Below are 5749 nucleotides of genomic sequence, written 5' to 3'. Positions count from 1 at the left end.
TTCTGAGCTGGTTTGTGCGAGTCTCATCGACAAACAACTCAAGTTCTTATCAGCTCCATCCAGCGCATTTACAATAAATGTGATCACTAGTGGATAATTTCACGCGCTTCCATGTCCAAGTGTATTCTTCCAAGTGTCTCATAGCAGACCTGTTGTTGTGCAGTTTCTGTTCATGTGTGCAAAGACATTTTAGAAATCTCGACCGAATAATGTTTTACGGCAATGTCCCTAATAAAGAGTATGTAGGCTATGTGTGGTAACCCTATCTACATACAGTTAGGGTGATATTAAATGACTCCATTGCCTTCTCTATGCAACTTCGTCAACCTCGTTTCGTTTGGTCACACCACAAGGTGTCCCTGTGGCCTCAAAGCTTCAGCACCGCCGCTCTGAGATCGATTGCCAATGTCTGAGGTGAAACACGCCCCCACTTATTAGCATACAGACAAAGAAATACATAAATAAATAAATGTAGAAATAAATAAATGTAAAAATAAATAAATGTAGGAATAAATACATATATACATGAATAAATGTGGAAATAAATAAAAGTGGAAATAAATAAATGTATAAATAAATAAATGAAAAAATAAATAAGCGTGAAAAAATATATAATTACCCATAAATAAGGAAATAAAAGTATAAATACTCTTTTTTTTTTTTGCTTTTTTACATTTCTTCATGGATTTATTTTTGTATTTATATATTTTAAAAATTGTCACTTTTGGAATTCCATAAATTTATAGAAAACTATCCGATTGCACAGACTCATTCCACTTTAAAATAAGAGTAGACCACCGAGTGTGTAAACAATATCAGAACTGTTCAATGTGGATTTTTTAATGTAAAGAACTTCAAAATAGCCTATATGTACTATTATTTATTTAAATTCAGATCATAATTTATAGAAAACTATCCGATTGCACAGACTCATTCCACTTTAAAATGAGAGTAGACTAGGGATGCACCGAATGTTCGGCCACCGAAAATTTTCGGCCGAATTTGTGAAGTGGCCGAATAAATTTTACCGAACATGACTCGTGATACGATCAAGCAGCAACCAGCGCAGAGAGAGCGAGAGACAGAGAGAGAGACACGCATGCGCTTTATTACTGCCACAAACATTTTGGCAGTGCGTGCGTGCGTGTGGAGCATTTTAAAGTGTCAGAGAAAGACACAGCACGGGACTTGCCGCACGGAAGTAAATTTCCGAATGAAAGTGTCTTTACCGGTCGGTAACTTTACTTCAGACGGAAGCGGGCTGTCTGACAGTAGGCCCGCCGCTCGCGACATCCTTTGACATCATACAGTGGTCGCGTGCACACAGATCCCTGTACTAAACAACTTGTCAAAGTATGTTCGGTGCATCCACGAGTGCACCTTCTAGCAGTCAGCTTTTGTGGGCGGAGTTTGAAAGAGAGACGTGAACTGAAATGGTTGTCAGCATCAGTCAGAATTGCTTGCATTGGATGTTTTGTTTCCTCAAATCATTTTGCAATGTAGCCTATAATAATCCAACAGTTTTAGTTTATTCGTATTTTTATTTTATAGGCCTAATGTGGAATGACAGTTTTTAATGAACTGTTTTGTTGTAGGGGTACAGAGTAACTTACATTACATTCTTTTAGCAGTCAGCTAGGCCTAATTAATATAGGCTATTCACAGGCTCAATTTTTTGTTTGAATTTACTTTGTTTTGCTCAATTTTATATGAAGTTGTATTGTATTTTATTGAAAAGCAAGACAAATTATAAAAAGCACATTTTGACTATTCAGTTTGTGCAATAGTGAAAAAAATGGTTAATAAATAGAAGAAATGCAAAAAAGCATGTTCGGTGTTCGGTATTATACGGCCTTCGGCCAAGAATTTTCATTTCGGTGCATCCCGGAGTAGACCACCTGAGTGTGTCACACAAACAATATCAGGACTGTTCAATGTGGATTTCTTAATTTACAGAACTTCAATAACTTTTAATAGTGCCTCAGTGTGGTGGTCTACTCTCATTTTAAAGTGGAATGAGTCTGTGCAATCGGATAGTTTTCTTTAAATTATGATCTGAAGATAAAGAAATAATAGTATATAGGCCATTTTCAAGTTCTGTACATTAAAAAATCCACATTGAACAGTCCTGATATTGTTTAGGTGACACAATGAGGTGGTCTTCTCTCATTTTAAAGTGGAATGAGTCTGTGCAATCGGATAGTGTTCTTTAAATTATGATCTGAAGTTATAGAAATAATAATACATATAGGCCATTTTGAAGTTCTGTACATTAAAAAATCCACATTGAACAGTCCTGATATTGTTTAGGTGACACACTAAGGTGGTCTACTCTCATTTTAAAGTGGAATGAGTCTGTGCAATCGGATAGTGTTCTTTAAATTATGATCTGAAGTTATAGAAATAATAATACATATAGGCCGTTTTGAAGTTCTGTACATACAAAAATCCACATTGAACAGTCCTTATATTGTTTGTGTGACACTCAGGTGGTCTACTCTCATGTTAAAGTGGAATGAGTCTGTGCCCAAAAGCAACAAAACTTGTAATATTCTATTCTATTTTGTTGATCTATAACATTCGTTAGCTACAATAGAATATGTCAACAGCAAGCTATGTATTTGGATCTCTTTCACATTTAGTAATAGACTGCAAGGTCAAGCCTATAACATTCAAATATGATTTCTAGTTATTTTTCAGAATATTTCAAATATTTTCTGTGGTTAAAAAAAAAGCATTTATTATACAAAAGTTTTGAAATTTGTGGCAGGTGAAGCGAAAATATGCAAATATCAAAAATTCCTATATCGGTCATATTTGACCCATCCTTGTAAAATTGATGTAAAAATACAAAAACTGTAGGTAAGAAAAGGAAAGCAAGAAAGGACAAATAAGCAATTTCACCTTGAAATTATCACTTTGGAGGGTTCTATCTTACATTTTTTTGTAAAAACTGAGTAATTCACATATTCTCCCTCTTTGACTTATTTACACTGTGATGTTATTTTTTTTACATTTTTGGCCTTTTTTATAAGAAAACAAATAAATTCTATCTCCGGAAGTCAAATGAAATGCAAAATCTTTTAATCTCAATATCTCAAAACTGCTCAGAATGCAGATAGAGCCTTATCATTCTAAGGTGGCTAAAATTATTTCTGGAAATCAAAATCAAGATATTTAATGAATACATTTCTTTCAACGATTCAGCAAGTAAACACTCAGAGTTGTATCAAAATCCTACTCCCCATGAGATTACGACTCCCCTGTTTACCCCTACGAAGGTTAGGATTAGGTGTGGGGGCGGGATATAGAGATAGGGACCAATCACAAAGCAGCATCCTAAGTGAATGAACCAATCAGAAGTAGAGGAGTCGTAATCTCACGGGGAGTCGAATTTCGGTATAACACTCAGCCAGGATTGAAATAACGTAAGAAATGAAAGCGGGTCATTTTAGACCCATGTTGTGCATTATAATTTTTATTCAAAAAGTAAGAAAGGAAAAATGAAAATAACGATTTGTGATGACCAAAAACAGGTTAATTATGGAATACCTGGAATACTAAATTATAAAATTATTTTCTTGCAAAGAAAAAAAACTCTGTCGCATCATTTTAGACCCATGTTTGTGCATCAAAGGTTAAAATTATTAAAATGTTGCATATTCTGCAAGGGTGAAATTTATGAGCAGAACTGTAGTTTAGGAAGCTTTTGCAGATTGTCAGAGAATCACATATTGCTGTTTACATTAATTGCCTGTTACAGTTTATATTGATGTTTAAATGAAATACATGACGTTAAAATTCCAAGTAATCACTTTAATTTTAATAATAAACAGTAATCAATTTTCGCATGTAAAAAGTAACTGTAATGAAAAAACAGTTACTCAAATTTTGTATTTTAAATACGTAACTAAGTTACATGTATTTCGTTGCTCCCCAGCCCTGTTTTCATGCCAATAGCAGCTCTACTAGAGTCCTTTATTTGTGGCAAGATTTATTTTTACTGACACACTGGACGTATTTCAAATCCAAATATAGCCTGACCAACAGACTTCAGCTTAGAGAAAGTCTTCGTGGAAGTAAAGATTCTATTCAGTCAAGTCATCCTGTCAATCAGGCAAAACCTGATATTTATTAGATACAGACTAAGATACTTAAAGTACATAACAATAACATAAAGCTTTTTAACCCCATTCAAAAGCTTTCACACAAGAACATGTTAATGCTCTCTATGCATATGCCTCTTGAAATTGTAAACGATAATTTAAACGGACCACTGCTACACCACTACAATAACAAATAGAACAAATCAGATATATGTGATATTACATGTGATGTGTGCACTACAGTAGCATTTTCTCATTAAACAAATAAATATCAAGAAATAAAAAAAATACTTTTTCAAGAACCTGTTTAAAACAATAGCCTATTCACATGAGATAAATGTCAGTGGCCTGATAAAAGGTGTTTCATTTTACAAATAGAGGGTCACCTCATGCCAGCCATTTTGACCTACTTATGACAAAGTGAACACAAGTCAGTTACTCAGTTTGGACTGTTCTTCGCCATTCTCATTCAGGGAATAAGTAACTCATGACCAACTGCAATTTTGACATTTCTACAACGTCATCAGTAAGTGGAAACATTTGTGGGATGTTGAATCCATATGGCTAGATGTCAGTATAAGGTCCACAACAATTGCTATATTGGGCAGCATAGCATAAAAACTAGTCAGATTTTCCCATAAGAATGAGACAGAAATAGTGAGATGCAGTACACTACCAACTAGATTTAGAATGTAGAGGTATCTCAATACATGTGACATGTTAGTACATTACAACACAGGGCTCCTAATCTGTATATAAACCTTGCCCTCCGTATAGGCCTTCTCAGTACACACTAAAATAAATCATTCTTATAGGCTCTCTGAGCAGTAGTGTGTCATTGAGTAGGTGAAGAACATATAACGTATAATCTGGACATTAATCTGTGCTAAGCGCAATGCAAGCACGTTTGCATAACACTGCAAGGCAGAAGCATCTCCAAAACATTCCTTCATATATTTTAATTTTGTAAACTACTTTCAGCATTTTTAGGGAAAAGGAAAAACATCCAGTGCATTAAGAGTCACCAACACTGTATTTACAAGCATGAATAACTCTTAAATAATCACAGTAGGTCCGTGATAAATGCTAACAATAAGAAGTTTAAGAGCAATAATTGAAGACTGTTAGGTGTTATTAGCCCCCTAAATGCTGCTGAAATCATTGTGAAGCCTTCTGGTAAAGACAACAAGACATTCATTGAGAGAATTGTTGGCTACCCTTCCATAGAGAAGCTTAATGAGAAATGCTTCTTTCACTCTTTCTGTGTCATACAGTGACTAACTCACAGCCAGTAGGTGGTAGTGAATGCTTCATCCATTCAAGTCAGTAACAGAACGCCTCCTCTGACTCTATATATAGCCAACATCCTCTGTCTTTATCCCTCAAGGAACACAGAAACAAATGAAATCAAGTGTGTGCATTCATAATTGTACTCTGAATATCAAAAATGCAAAGTTTGAGTTTGGTTTTGTTGTTTTTGAATAAGGAATCATGAAAAAACATTTCCATATGTTACATGTTCCTGTGGTTCAGTGTGTGAAATGCATACATTTGTAAATAAAATAAATGAAATAATTTGTAAATGTAAATAAATCCATTATATGTAGAATACTATTCATTAACAATAATAATAAGCAATAAAC

This window comes from Triplophysa rosa, linkage group LG6 (assembly GCF_024868665.1).
Source record: "Triplophysa rosa linkage group LG6, Trosa_1v2, whole genome shotgun sequence".
Taxonomy (NCBI): Eukaryota; Metazoa; Chordata; class Actinopteri; order Cypriniformes; family Nemacheilidae; genus Triplophysa; species Triplophysa rosa.
This window is presented reverse-complemented; position numbering follows the sequence as displayed.